Genomic DNA, 16816 nt, shown 5'->3' with positions numbered 1-16816 from the left:
TGAACCTCGATCATGCAATACATATGGTGGGCAAGATAATATTGGAGTTGTTTAAGTGATCTTGTAGTTTTGAGGAGATAAATTTCTTGATGATGTTGGAGTTGTCCATAGACATACAATGTTCTCATGGTCATGGATGATTTTGATATCAATGAATGATATTTTTGCCTATGCTGAAGTGTTTCCGTGTGGATCATGCTTGGTTATACACTCTCTCCTGTCTATGCTAGCCATGACCATTACGGCAGAATCACCCCATGTAGTTTCCAAATTAAGAATGAGGAGTAGGTATGCTTCTGCTTTATATCATCCAATATAGCTTCCTAATTATTGAGAATGATTTGCATATGTCTCCGATCTATTTGTACCCATGAGCTTACGCTTAGTACTGAATGTGTATGCCAGGTTCTTCGATATGTTGGCTACACAGGATTACTATGGGGCTAACAGAGCTAATATTAAAGAAGAAGGAATATTGGACTATAAGATGAGGTGATTGAATCTAGCATTGAACAACGACGAAACAGATGTTATGAAACTTGCAAGGGCATGGGATGGTTTAGCTTCTGTGAGATGGGTTGACATGGGTCCATGGCAATGCTTCTATCAGTGTTCGGGAAAAAACGGGTTCGCTTCATCCTAAGGCCGGTTCATTTCAAGAAAAAACTTGTTCAATTATATGTGGGTAGGAAGTACTTACCTGTAAAAAATATAGGTGAAAAAGACTCAGACCGTTTAATTTGGATCATCCAAGGAGAATATCCTTCTCAATATTAAAATAGAAGGAGAATCTCCTTTTAGAATGATATAGAAAAGGATTTTAAATAATAAATATAACATATATATATATATAATATTATAATATTTTAAATTAAATCTTAAAAGTTAAGTCTTTTTAAAGCTTTAAAGTTTAACTTTAAAGGATGCATTGCAATTTGCCAAATGGCAGATGGACTCTGGAGTGACGATCTAGCCTTGAAGTTTGAATATTTTAGATTTAATTATAGCTTTAATTATAATTAATTCTTACTGCACTCGACTGGCAGTAACCAACTAACCACTATCAGTCTTCAGATGGGAGAGAGAGAGAGAGCTCTTGTAGACTTGTGATGATAAATCGTGAGCCTGCATGCAGTTTGTGAGTGTTGCATTCAAGCTCGAGCCTTGCCTTCCTGCTTATTCTTGAGTTGTGATTGTGCCTAGGCCTGTGGGAGCCTGGAGGGATTCAGGAGAGAGAGAGAGAGAGAGAGAGAGAGAGCGCTTAAGGCTCAGGCTTCAGTCGCTCAAGCCTCAGAGCCTTAGCCTTTAGGCCCTTAAGCGTTGTGGCCCGTGGGCTTGGCGTTGTGGCAGCTCTGTGGACGTGGAGGCTTCTAAGTGTGCGCCATCATCTGACATCCATGGCGTGAGCCTTGAGGCTTCTAACTTCTAGACTCTAAGGCTTAAGCGTGGGCAGTGGGCACTCGGCCGTGGCACTGTGGGGCCTGCCTGTGGGGGCGTGAGCCCTGAGGCTTCGACAGTCTACGTGGGGGCGTGAGAGAGAGAGAGAGAGAGGGCGTTTGCGTGGGGGCGTGAGACAGCGCTACAGCTGCCAGCAGGATTCAACAGAGAGGCGTCTGGAGTCTGGACTCTGCCGTGGCCCATCAGGGCTGAGAGAGAGAGAGAGAGAGAGAGAGAGTCCGCGTGCCACAACTGTGTTCAACAGGGAGTCGTCCGCCATGGCCCGTCCGGCGTCAGGGTCTGAGAGAGAGAGAGAGAGAGAGAGAGAGAGAGGGCATCCAGCGTCCGCCGTGACCCGCATTATAGTGATGTCATGGGAGCCACCAGTACATCCAGGTCAACTTTGCTAGGTAGGTTCAACCTCATTCATGAGGAATTCAGAAAGAAAGAAACATGTTGCCCTTTCCACAGGTATCAACACCAATGCCTTCTGATCCACAAGGACGTTGGATTTATTGTGTATCTTCAGTACATGGAAATTTCTTCTCCAGATATAGACCAACAAGGAAAGCTAGAGGATATTGCAAGTATGGATAAGGAGGTCGAAGAGAAGGAGGAGATGTTCCAAGAAGATGTTGAGAATCAACTTATCCGAGGTTTTGATGTAGGTTTGTTCAAGAGTGACAATATCACAATGGTGGAAGAAAATGAGATCAAGCCAAGTGCACATGTTGATGAAGAAGGTCCTCTTGCATGTGTTCCAACATTTCCCACTTATCTTATCAATAAGAAGAGATATGTGTTGCTAAATGATATTCAACATCTTTTTGATCTTAGAGAAGATTATTGCTTAGCAATCCTTGCAGATTGGGGCAAAAATGACATGAATTTTATAGGTTATGAACAAGAACCACTAGCAAGTCTTGATGTTGAGGGAGAGAATTTCCAAGATAGCTCTATAGCCTTACATACATGTATTAATCAGATCATAGAATACGAAAAGGGGGGCTACCTACAGAAGAAAAATTCTTGCAGGTCCAGAAGAAACTTCATATTGATGATGTAGGGTATGAAGAGAGATTGAAGTCTCCATCAGATGAGAAGCCCAAGAGTTCAATAAATCTTTATGATGATAGTCTTCTTGAAGAAGACGACGAACACCCTAAGGTATGAAATATAATTTGAAGTTACCCATTGAGTTTATGTTAGACTTTATTATGCATTATAGATAAATATCTTATATCTTGTACTGTGGTGGTTTGTTCTGTAGATTGAGATTGAAGTTCTGGACAACTTTCTTGAAAGGGCCAAGGGCTCTAGGCCAATGAAGCTTGGAAAAAATCAAAGCCTTGGCCATTATATTGGAAACTTAAACAATCAAACAATTGTAATATATCATAGTAGATTGTCAAGCTCTCCAAGTCTACCAATGATGGCTTTGAGAGCTATCTCAAAGGTAATTGGATCTCAAGTTTTCAGCAGAGGTTTGGACAAGATCATTTTAGTGGAGAAGGAAGAAGCCATAAGAGTTTTTGGCTTCATGCCTGGATACAGTGGATCTAGAGCTGGATATTTTGGAGTTCTTGGCTCTTATTTGCTCTCTTATATAGGAGATAGTAAGAATTTGAAGCTTCTTCTAGGCTATCGGAAACAATAGTTTTTAAAATAAAAAGGTCTTATTGAGTGGAATGAAATAAAAGATTCCTCTAGAGGCCCTGTCGAGCTACCTGAAACCAAGGACTCCTCTGAAGGCCCTGTTGAGGTGCCTAAAACTAAGGACTCTTCTGCAACACAACCAGACTAGAAGATGCCAAAGATTAAGGGTTTCTTGAAACCCATCTTTTCCCAACTCTTTGTTTGGTTTGTAACCATTCTGTAAATCTTTGCTTTGCGCAAGAATTTAAATATCTATCTTTTCTTCTTTGGGTAACAATTTGTATAGTCCTTGCTAAAGATGATGTATTGCTTGATGTGGTTATATCTTTAAGCTTGAATTTATGCCAAATTTGTCTATAGAACCATTGAAAGACCTCTAAAAAACTGTTGGCTTTGTGTCTTCCACCTCCATGTTTTGTGTGTCTGAAATATTTTGTTCTTGCTTGATAGTGTGATTTTTCCATACCTTGGGTTAACCAGATAGATAGAGATCCATATTGTTTAATAAAGTATGGAACATGGTTGTATAGAATATGCTGCATAGTCAACAAATAAAGAAAGTTATTTAAAAGCATTATATGAGTTCGACAATGAAGAAACAAACATATACAAACTTCTTACCATATAGTGAGTAAAGTGTTGATCACCCCAAGCTTCTGTCATCGCCTTTTTGAAAAGATTCAACTGGTTTTTAAAGTCTTTGAGATCATCATCATTCCATTCAATCTTATCACAATAAAAAAACACTTTGTCTAGTGTTTTCCAAACTTTAGCTTTTCTATTTCGAGCTTGTCCATTATCAGTGTGATCCTTAACTGCATTATGTAGGGATTTCCACTGATTAAATTTAATAGTTGAGCCACCATTTCTCGAGTTTATCTTGCCAAGTCTCCCATGAAAGCCTAGAAACCTTCTAGCCTTCACTCCACCAATAGATGGTTTTTTTGGGACACAATTACCATCCTTAGACTTTTGAAGATCTGGTTCAATAACAACATTGCCACCATGCAAACCAATTGCAGAGAGAACTTTTTCAACCTTTGTTATAGCATCTGTTCTAGTTGATAATGGCTTCAGCTTCCATGCAAATCATATAAAGGGATGAACAAGCTTTTCAATTATCTTGCAAAGTGCATGAAGTGTACAAATATGGGCATTCGCTAAAGGAATGTCCAAGACTGGTTTAAACTGTGGATCCTTATTGTGCCTAGAGGGAGCTCTATTCCAATTGCTTGAGTTTAACTCTGCCAGCTGGTGACATGCAGTATAAGCAAGGAGATCTCGAGTTAGCTCCCTTTGATACATTATACATACATTTGAGTGTCTTTAGGTCACCAGCTATGTGCCACTCAATCCTGTAGTTCCCAAATCCTTCAACAAATAGCTCTTCTCCTGCTTGTTGCCTTTGAATAATATTAGGTATTGATGTTTGATGAAAAACCCGATATAGTATATCAAAATTCTCAGTATCTACCTCAAATGCTCCTAGCCATCAGATGTTATATTCAGATTGAACACTAAATGATGTTGAGTGATTGCAATGACCTGACGAAAGTGCTCTATTCATCAAGGTGATAGAGATTCTCTCCAATTTTTTACATTTCAGAATCTCACTTTCATCAAGTTTAATCACAAATCTAGCCACTCCTTGTGCCTCTGCTACTGACAAGTCATAAAATTTGATCATTAAGCATTGTAGGGTGGGCAAGTCAAGGAAAATATTGTTAAATTCATTGAATGTAACCTCCTTTTTCTTGCCCTTGAAGCTAGCCTTGATATGAAAAGGCTCACCTAGAATCTCCATCACTTTGTTATTAACTCTCTGTCTGATAGTCCTAACTACAAATGGCTTCGGATGTAAGCAATTGCGTACCTGTCCTTGCTTCATATTTGATTGTAAAAGCTGGAAAAGTTGCATATAAGCATCTCGACTGATATCAATACTATCTAGTGTCTTCTATACTAACTCAGAATCCAAAGAATGATCCTTTACAAATGACTCCAAGCATTATTTCTTTGCCTTTTTAAATTTCTTCTTCTCCAAAATATCCTTTGAAACTACTGAAGGAAGAAGATGATAATAAAACTGAGGTGCTTTTAAAGAATCTCTTTCACTTGCATTTGGTTGTAGAAGAGATCTAAGCAAAATTAGCATCACAAATCAATGCAAGTAGTTTAAATAAAGCCATATTTAAGATTTTTCAAGTGAAAAAAAATATACTTTGCTGCTTGGATTCTTTTACCACAGCCTCCTCCTCCTCGTTTGAGATTCTCAATATTTTTAAGAGCTCTTTGTCGATTTCGAAGGCCTAATAAAGTTTTCTTTCGTTGATAAGCTTTGATACGCTTTTCCAATGAATGAATTTTTTGTTGACAGTCCTCTAACTTCTGCAACAACTCTATATTCTGTTTCATCAAAAGATGATTCTCTAGTCCAAGGATATCCTTTTCTGCAACAAGATTAAGTGTATAGCCTAAAAATCCATTGTAGCCATCACCAACAATAAACCTCATTAATGACGAGCTATTATAGAAAGGAGGAGTGCTATTTCTGCTAGGATCTTTGGGATATAGCTTTCCATCTAACCAAAGATCAATATTCTTCTTTTCTTCAAACCTCAGTATATGTTTCATAGACTCTGTAACCGTGATAGATTTTGTTCTCTTTCTTATTGGTTCATACTCACTGTCCAACTCAATATGAAGATGATAGAGAGGTCTTTTATGAGAGCTACAGAGATCATTAGATGTTTGATCCATAGCTGAGTTACAGAGATCATTGGGTGATTGATCCATAGCTAAGGATATGATTAGAAGCAAGAACGAAAACAAAGAAGAGACTACTAAGGAGGAGAAAAAAAGAAGAGAGAAACGATGGAGGGAGGCAATCGAGTATCCACCAAAATTCAAATTGAATATTACTTTTCACTTTAATGAGAGGTAAGATCTTCATTATGACAACCTTGCCAACTTTATGGCAACCTAGATTTCTAGGTTTGATGTGACCACGAGAATATCACGACAATGACTTATTAACGAATTTTGATATTTTAACTTACCAAAATATAAACCTTTTAAAAATTCTATAAAATGATTTTATTTCTTAAATTTTTTTCTCTCTCTAGGATCTCTTACAGGGCATTTTCGAGACCTCAAAACTCCCCTAATGTTCATACTATTGAACACTTCATCACACTCAATAGTCCACATGAACTCTGCATCTTTTCTAAGGGGCTTATGCAAGGGGATTTCCTTTGTTGTAAAGTGTGCAATGAACCTTCTGTAGTATCCCACATGGCCAAGAAATCCTTGCAACTATTTGAGGTTGGATAGCATTTTTAAAGGTGCAATCTTCTCGATCTTTGTAGGGTCTGTTGCTATACGTTATGCAGATACAATGTGACCCAAAAGAACTCATGACAAGACTCCAAATATGTATTTGTCAAGGTTGAGAGAGATCCCATAGTCTTGACATCTATCAAAGCACTGATCTAGGTGTCCCCAATGCTCTTGAAATAGGCTATAGACACAGAATTCATCTAGGTATACATCAATGAAGTCATACATATGATTTTGGAATGTGGCCATCATCACTCATTGAAATGAAGCAGGAGCATTACAAAGCCCAAACGGCATCACGCTATAAGCATATATTCCCCATTCTGTTATGAAGGCTGTTATGGATTGATCTTGTTCTACGATCTAGACTTGATTATATCCACTAAATCCATCTAAGAGGGAATAAAGTTCATGGCCTACCACTGTGTCCAACAATTGGTCTATGAAAGGCATAGGAAAATTGTCCTTCTTAGTCTTGGATTTCAGCTTCTGGAAAACACATATTCACAATTTTCAATTCTTCTTGGGTAATACCATGATGGGTGAAACCCATTCATTGTTGGCCACTAGATAGATAAACTCATCTTCAAGGATCTTTAATAGTTTGGCTTTCATAAGGGCAGAGTAATTTGGATTCATGCACCTCTATCTTTGCCTCATAGGCTTGGCATCCAGCTCTAGGTCGATGTGATGTTGACACACCATAGGATTAATCCCCTTCATATCTTTGTAGGACCATGCAAACACATCCAAGTTCTCCTTCAATAGATCATGCATGACCAACTATTCTTATTTTGGAAGACTGATATCCACATTTAGATGGCATTCAGTACCGTCAACATCCATGAATATTAATTACTTTTCGCCTTCCACTTTACGAATGAAGGTCCCATGGACTGCTTTTGGGTAGAGATTTGACTCCTTCAATGGAGTAGTTTCCTCTTCTAAGGTTCGACTAGAACCAACTCCTTCTATCAATAGAGACTTAGCTCACTACTTAAGATATTGAAATGGTATTAGGGTAGTTTTTATTTTGGTGTGGGGATTAGTTACCTCTTGGCTTGAGGACTCATCTTCTGAGGATGCATCCAAAAACGTGACATAACAGGAACCTTCTGATGTCTATTTGGATTGTCGAACTAGTGGTTGTTGGCAAGGTGTATCGTCATCATCTTCTCTTAAGAAGGGTGCATTAGGGCAATGAGAGTCACTGCTGAAGGAAGGCATATTCTGCTTAATCCATTTCTTATGGATGTTTTGCATATGGCATGACTCATTAATCAGTCCAAATGGTACTATAGTCATTCTTTCAAACAGCATGGAATCTTCTTCTTCTTAAACTTCTCCTTTATCTATGCATTCTATGAGTAGGATAGATTCTTCTAGCCTACTTTCATTGTTTTCTTCCTCACTGTCATCTTCAGACTCTATTTCGGCCTTTGTGGGGGTTCTGTAATAGAAGAACAAACTCTCTGTTATGTCCTCTTCTTTTGCTTCTACCTCTATCTGTGCTCATTTCTCTGTCTCTATCTCTTTGGCTCTAGTACAGCCATGTGACAGGGAGAACAATATATCCATGCTTTTATCTCACTATCAGAGGTGACTTCAGAAATCACTTCAAGTGTAGGCATGCAGGAGGTATTCACCCATTGACAAAGACTTTACTTCTTTTGAGATTTGGCTTATAGTGTGCCCATTGTTAGGGACTGTGCCTTTGTTTTCTTGGGAAAGATCTATTTGATAACTTCTTCTTCTCTTGATGTGCTATATGCTACTTCATTGGAAGAGTCTATTATGACTTCAATGGAAGTGGATCCATTACCTTTTTGTGATCCATACACCTTCAGTACCACTTTATTGGGTCCTCTACCTAGGGTTAGGGTTCCTTTAAACCAATCCGTTTGTGCCCTTCCTTTAAAAAGCCAAGGTCTTCCTAGCAGTAGAGGGTATGGGGTCCTATAAGAATTTGGTTTGACCACCAGATAGGTTAGCCAATAATCTCTTTCTACAAGGGTTGTCTTCACATATGGGAGAATGCCCAAAGGCTTAATTCTACTCTGGTCTACTAGTCTGATAAGCCATTGCATAGGCTATATTCCTTGCAAGCCTAGATCCTTCATTTTCACATCCGTCATTATGTTCATTGATGAACCTTCATCAATCAATGTGTTTTCTATCAAGTATCCTTCAATCCATACACCAATCTCTAGGGTACCAGGATCTAGAAAGGCGTTAGCCATGTCCACCTCTTTCATAGGCCATGGGGCTTTGTTGGACTTAGTTGCCATTGACAGAGGAATCCTTCGACATCTTCTTCTTGTCAATATGCTTTTGAATTTCTTCCAACTAGGAGACAACATCAACAACTATTGGAATGTCGGATTTGGTTTGAAAGTGTCTAGGTCTTTGATAAAGTTATATTCTTTGATGGGATCCATGGCCTTCTCCAATTGGCTAGGAAATGGGCAAACTCCCACTTTTATCTTCCCTCTTTCTTCCAAGAGTAGCAACATCTGCACGTCTTCTACTATAGGAGGTACTTCAACATCATCCATCTCCTCGACCTTTGGTCTTGTCTCCGCAACTGTCTCACTAGCTTTTTGTGGCTCTATAGTGCTCTGTACTACATTGTGGATTCTCCTTTCTTAGCATATGTTAATGCGGAAACCTCCAATTCTACCAAATTGGAAGCAGGTTCTTGGGTCTTTTGTTGAGACTTGGGAGTAGCTTTTATAGGAGATGGACTTAGATAGTCTTTTGTAGTTGGCCTTCTCCTTTATATCGACTACATAAGGGTATGTAGTCCATGGACCTTCTAGGTCTTGGATAGTTTGGTGAGATATGTCCCTTTTCTTCACATCTGTAATGCTCAACCTCTGATCTCTAGCCACCACCAGACTCTCATCCTCTATAACTTTGAGAAGGAAACCTCCTTGGGCTGAAATTAGAACCGAACTCCCTAGGCTTTGGTCAGATGTTCTGCATGGTCATTTTGGATTCCAACAAGTTAAACCTTGCTTCTTCATCTTAATTCCTTCTCTCATGCATCTCCTTTAGAGAACAAATATCTTATGTATGGTTTTTTCTCAAATAGTATGAACAAAAGACTCCATGGATAGTTGGTTTTCATGTACATTCAGTGGCTAAATGTACCACTTAATGACACTTTTCACACCATTTATTAGATCTCATCCCATCTCTTCCACCTCCCACAAGAGTGGATATGGTACATGTATTCACCTTCAATGTTTGTAGCTATTTTGTAATCACATCCATCAACTTCTTGATACTTGTGATTGAATTGGACAAGTAGTCCTTCAGATTTTCACCTCCTGGAGTACTTGTAGTAAGGATTTGGGAAGCCTCTATAATTACTTCATACACTGGTTGGGTTGATCGAGAGGGTCCTCTAGTGTTCTGGTTCTGATTCAAAGCCCATGTTGAGATTGGGGGTTGTTGATTCGAGTTGGGAGGGCTCCATTGTTATTGTTTAATTGACATTGGGGCAATTGATTGAGGCTACTATTGTTGTGACTAAACCATCATTTGACGTACTATCGTCTGTGACCACTATGGATTTAGTGCACTGTACACTGCAGCATTGTTTGCATCTGAGGATAGGGATAGGGAATTGTCCCTATCCCTATTCTCTTCAAAGTCTCACATCCGCTCTTCAAAATCTTCATGCTTGATTTTAGCGAGGAAGGCCAACTTTGGGTCGTCCCATGTGCCAAATGTTCATGTTGCTTGTCTCTCATACCATTGAAATGCCACGCCTTTGAAAGTAGTGGAAAATATCACCAACCAATGCTTGGGGGTTCTTGCATTATTAGCTACACATGCTATCATGAACTCTACTACATGAAGACCAAGATCTTCATTGCACTCTCACTTAAAGATGGGCAATGAGACTACATTTACTAGCATATCATCAATATTTCCAAGAGGGATCTGACTAGGAAGGGGACCTTTACTGGCCATGGAGACTTCTGTAAAGAGTGTTGCTAGGGTGTCAAATGCAGTTTCTACTACTAGCTTGTACTCGGCTTTGATATTTTTGTTTTCTCTTCTCACATACCTCTGGACTCATTCTAGTGCTTGCTACTTGATTGCATCATTCATCAAGGGATTAACTCCACCCAGTTGGTCTGTACTCAATAGAATAGAATTAGAGAGGGCTTCAGTCTCTAGAGGACTCTCTTGCCAACATTTCTTCTATTTTCTTCTTTTCAACATCTCTAAATTCAGCTTTCAATCCACTACAGAGGGGAAGATATTCTATTCTGAAGGTGTCAAAACTCATTCTTCTAAGCATCATTGTTGTGCCATCATCATAGTAATGCCAACTTCTCATGGTCTCAATAGTGTATGTTGTGAGGAACACTCTGTCCACCAACTTCTAGTGGGTTGCTAATTGGACAAACAACATGCTGTCAGTGTACCATGTGTCCCACCACGTATCCTGTTGTTGAGCATCCATGAATAGATTTCAACTCTTTTCCTTCTTGTTTTGATGCACTTCCACTAACTGCAACTCTTGAGGCTTCTTCACAATCTCCCACTTAATGATTTCAAGAAACTCATCTATGAATCCTAAATCTTCCATGGATGGTTATTCTATTTGTTTCAACACTTTAATTTTCTCCAAACAATTTGCCACCAAGATGCACGTCTCTGTTGCTTCAACAGGGAGAGGAAATAGTCCACCACATAGAGCTTGCATCATGATGATAATATATTTTCACCATTGTGTGATGAACTTCTTATAGAAAGTGGCTTTGGCAATGAGAATCTCCAATTCTTCAGTGGTTTAAAAAACTTTGCAAAAGCGTCCATCAAATTATTCTCCATCTAACAATGCAATTTTCTTTATTTTTAGCCCCTTCTAATGCTTGTTGATGGAAATTTTCCCTGCCTGCATACCAAAAACATGGAGTCCCAAGAGAAACACTAGGAAAATGTGTAATCTACTACAAGAAATCTAGCTTTTATATCAACAAGCATGTTCTTCATTTTTTATGTGACCAAATCAAGGAAAAGAACACCAGGGACTAAAAGTCTTCACGTAGCTTCATAGAAACAATTTTCCCATGGCTTTAACTTCTTGAACAAAAGTGATTATGCTCTCCATATCCTTCACAGAATTCATCAAGATACCACAAAGATACAAAAAAATACACCACTTTAAGTGGAAATCATCACATAATATTCTTCTTTATTAGTTCCATAGCTTTCTCTCACAATCTATCACTCATAGATACATTGTTTTGCATGGACTTGGCTAGCTCTCACACACACTCTCTCTCACATATATACTCTCTCAATTGTACAATGAAACAATCAATAATAATCATACATAACCCCTCTTTGGTAGTGGATACCCCTCCCAAGAGGCATGTCTGGTATAAAAGGCCACCAGGACCACTACAATGTCCCTTGAGAGCTCACTACTGTCACTATCACTTCAGGTTTTACTTCAAGTCTTCAACAACTACTTTCTCCACTTCTTTGAGCTATTTTGAACTTATATTCGGTTGAAAAAATTTCCCAAGCTATACATTCATCCCATATCACATTTACAGAGGCATACAAAACAGAATAAAACAAAAACAAAGGCTCTATAGACGATCAACAAAGGGTTAATAGAAGGCATCTGAAAGCCTTTAGCTCAACTTACATCATTCAAAACCATCAAGAATAAATCAATAAACTCCTAAACACTCTCAACATTCATCAATCGTTATTCAAATCTCTCATATCAAAAGAAAAACAGAGGAAAACAGAAGCTCAACCAGACCCAAAATTTTACGCTCTCAGACAAAGGAATGTTGATTCTTACCTTGTAACAGAGGCATTTGTACAACATGTATTCATGCAAAAACAAATACATATTGCGCCCACTATGCCCTTTCAACTAAATATTGCAAACAATAAGTATTTGCAACTCATTGAGAATGATAAATTTCATGATATCTATGTAATAACTTGTCTCGTATTTACAAAAGTATACCTTTTTGTAATATTTCCGCGTACCGCGTACCGTAAATATTAACTTCCCACATGCCGTGTAAACCCTGTGCGAGGGTATCCCCTACTTCGTAATTATTAGTAACTTAATCCATACCATTCACGAGGCCGCCGCATTGTGAATTAGAGGCCGGGGTTGAGGACCGTAAAAACCGCAAGGAAACGACCGCTTGGGAAGGGCAATTGGATAAATTCAAGGCAAATTTTTTTATTATTATCCCTTCCCCCAGCCGACGCATGGCTGGAGGAGAGGGAGTGTGGGGGGGGAATGGCCAAGGAGGAGTGAAGTCGGCTGCATGAGGGGGAGTCCTCCACGTGTGTGGAGGCCCTCTTCCCCACCCCCCCCCAATGCCTATAAAAACCCCCCCAAGGCTGAGGGTAAGGGGTGGACGGGCCGTGGAGAGGGAGGTGAGGTCGCCGTGGAGAGGAGGTCATCGTGCAGGAGCCGCCGCACTGCCGCCTAGTCCGCCAGTCACGCTGCCGCCCAGTCCGCCAGACGCGCTGCCGCCCCGTCCGCCTGTCGCAGGCCACTCCAATCCGCCGCCACGCTGGATCACGACCCCCCCCCCCCCCCCCACGTGGCCTGTAGAAGCTGGAAGCTTCTTAGAAGCTTCTTAGAAGCTTCTAAGGAGGGGGCTTCCTTAAGGCCCTTCCCACCACATTCCCCAAAAGACCCATTCATACCCCTTCCCGGAAATTGAAGAGGAGAGGGTGAAGGCCGTAAAGACTCCCACAAGACCCTTCGAAAAAGGATTTCGCAAAAAGGACTTTAAAGCCGCAAGCCATCCAAGAATCAACTCCGTGCCAACACGGGGTTTTCCCTAAAGATCTCCTAAAGCCCTTTTCGGCAAGCGCCATTCCGCAAAGGAATCTTCCGCATACGAGGAAAAGGCCAAAGGTCAGGAGGTTGCATTCCGAGGCAAGTAAATCCGTAGACCACAAAGGCAAATCAGAAGCCGACTCTACACCTACGATGGCCCCAAAAAGGACACAAGATGCGACTGCGGGAGGTTCATCTCCGAGTATACAAGTGGATATCTCCCCGACCCCTCAAGTCCAGGTTCTTTCGAGTTATTTTCGCATAAAGAAATGATTAGGCGCGCTTAGTTCATAAGGGAGATTGCATCTTTACGCTTAATTTTAATGCATGTGGAAATTGGAAAAAAATACATTTGGTAAAGTATCTCTTGAAACATTAGGCAAGATTGAAATATGTCATAAATTTGAACGAGTTATCCACCTTAGAAGACTAGTTGCATGTAGTTTCTTTGGTACATTATCAAAGTAATGAGTCTAAACTTAGGGCAAAGAAATGGAATTTATAAGTGCATTCTCATCCGTCCTAGACATGGTAGGAATAAGCGTGTGCCGCATGTTAGGCAACATCCTCCTCGTAATGATTTCATGAGGCAAGGTTAACACCATAAGATATTATCTGAAAAGAAATAATAGAGTACGGAAATGATCTTATGGACTTGCAAATAACATGTAAAATGGAATGAATTAACACTAGCTTTAGTTTGGTATAAACTTCGTCAACTACATTGTAGCTAGGAGAATGTTGCGTATTGCATAGTCATCATGCGGAAACGTCATTCATCAGAAGCCGCATTTAGGAAAGGTTGCATGGTTCGTCAAAGCATAAGATTCGAAAGTATAGACTACAAGGTTGTAGGCATGATTAATAGGTCTTAGGAAAAGTTAGTATCCAGATTATCATGCATTTTTGCTACACCAAGGAAAGATAAAATTATCATAAACCATGTGATGCGTAAAAGCAATAAATCGCATGTTTACGCGTATTGGTGTAGTTGTAACTATTGTTCTCCATTAGATGTAGTTTATTACCTTTAGAAGGTTCATCCTTGTTGCAATACAAGTATATTGAGTTGTCTAAGTAACCTAAAACACAAAGGATTCATATGGGCATGGCTCAGTCGATATGATAGGTATCCCAAGTGCCAAGTGCAATAAGATTTCGACCTAGTTTTACACTTGTTGCCAAGTCTAAAATCGCAAACCCAAAGATCTTACACACGTTCACGAAATGTCGAATCAATTGGATGTTCATGCATAAAATGATCTAAGGTTTTATCCTAAGGATCATTCGTTCAAATGATGAAACTCCGACGGAGTTGCAAATTTCTAGGACCATGGGCCAACATAATTAGGAATGGGTTGGAGGATACCCTAAACCCTGCTACTCGGTTAGAGGTAATTCCGTGGCCGGAGGATGCCATTCAATGGGTGGAATGATCCCGTGGAATGATGCAACACATGTGCAAAAAGGTTGCAACATCGTATAGACTTGAGATTTGTCCACAAGAGAGTTTTGTCATCTCTCGAAATGAGGTTGGCAAGTTATTGAAAGAATTTAACTTACAAGAGGATGAGTAATCATCCTGTTACTCACTTTTCTTGGGGAATAATTGCCAAAGAAAAGGAAAGTTAGGTATTTGCCTTGAAGCAAATGACCAGACAATAAACTAAAGCGACATGGTCGCTGGAATCTACCACAACAAGACCTAAAGTATTGGTAGGGTATGACCCTAACCCAAGAATGATAGGAATCTTGCCAAGTTGCAATTGATTCCGGATCGAATGCGGGTTGCATTCGGAGAAAAGGAGTCACTCCTTAACAGTTTGCTAGCTAAACGACCATTGGAAATTGATTGTGCTTGTAACAGTTTGAAAAGCACTGTTTGCATTGTTTGCTCAATGAACTAAAGGACGAAAATATATCTAAATACTTCAGGTTGAAGCCTGAAGGGAGAGGCAGCTTCAGTTACCCCCGACTGCCTGCCTGACCCTAACCAAGGGGGTTGTTAGCCGCGCCGGGAACGTGGACCGAACCCGCCGCGAGAGGTCTCTCCGTTGAGTTCTACTTGGAGCAGGAGGACGCTTGGGTGCCAGAGGGGGCTCTGGCCGTAAATCCCTCGCCTTCTGGGCCCTGCACAAGAGGCTAACGTGACTCGGGATTGGATCTCGAGGCCCGCATACTAGTCTACGGGCGGAAACTTGGATTAGTGATCCCTGGTGGATTACTGGATAGCCTTCGGGTGGATTATGAATACGCCTACAGGCGGAAACTCCTTGTATTTCAAAGATAAAAGGATAAAATGATAATAAAGAAGTTGTTTGGCATTGTTTTCTTTATGTCCTGTGATAAGATTACGTGAAGGAACCAGTGCATAAGAGGGTTAATTCAAAGAAGCTGTTTGTATATGTCAAACTAATGTGGTAGGTAATTACATAACTAAAACAAACCGAGGAAAGTGCGGAGGATGGACCATGGGTCTGTCCTACGGATGGGTGGTCCCGGTTAGCCGGGAACTTTCCTCAAAGTCTTCGACGAACAGAAGGATGATCAACATCACCGAAACAAGTAATGAGAACGATGACTTGGAATTACCGATTACCCGATTCACGCTGTTTTAGGGGAACGGAATGGGACTATGCCTTTTGGCAGAGAGGTCGAGCCTTGCATCCCTCTCGTTTCCCATTCTCCTTGAACCAAGTGCAGCATGAATCCGCTTCAGACCAGGCGTTTCTGCGTAAAGTAGTTCGATCAGGTCTGACGCTAGTCGCTGTTAGTAAATGACCAAACAATTCCGGTCGATCCTAAGTGGGAACGGCTAGGACACTTCCGTTACGTGGCAGACGCGGAAAGTCCTAGATTGCAAAACCCGCAACATTCCATGGGAGTGCCGGGTGGAGTTTTCTAGACAACCTTTCCGATGGGCTGCTAAGACGTGTTCTAGAGGATTCTAGTGGACACGTTACAGTTGGTATCAGAGCCGACTTACAATGGAATTGTTTTCATAAAAATTTCATTGAAAGATGAAGTAAAGAAATTGTTCCTGTCCAAACATTTTCTCATCTTCAATACTGTCTTGCAGAATTACGAGGCGTGGAACAAGTTTTTGGTATTCCGGATCATGTTCATGACTGCAATGCATTCTCCGCATTATAGGCAGAGAATTGAAATGATGAACATCTTGGAGCAAATTTATAATCCATCACCGCTATATATAGAGCGAAGATGGACTGGGTCTTCAGGAATCTATTACATAGCTGCCCACCGGTTCGCTTATCTACAGACCAACCTGAAGAGGATCAAGTGGTTGGAAGATTTGAAAGTCGTAAAGCTGTTCATTTTTGTGGAAGCTCACGTGAATTCGACTTTGCATATTCGAGGTCGTAGAGTTGAATTAAACTCATATGTATATGAGGAAGTAACCCGTGTAATTCCAGCTGATAGAATTAAGGTATTGGGCCGCCATGGGAAGTATGGATTCCAGCGGAAAGGATATCCTGAACTTCCGATGAATTATCGATTCTTAAAGATTCATGACCC

This window comes from Lygodium microphyllum, chromosome 26 (genome assembly GCF_053477565.2).
Source record: "Lygodium microphyllum isolate KBCC chromosome 26, Lygodium_microphyllum_v1.1.10, whole genome shotgun sequence".
Classification (NCBI taxonomy): domain Eukaryota; kingdom Viridiplantae; phylum Streptophyta; class Polypodiopsida; order Schizaeales; family Lygodiaceae; genus Lygodium; species Lygodium microphyllum.
This window is presented reverse-complemented; position numbering follows the sequence as displayed.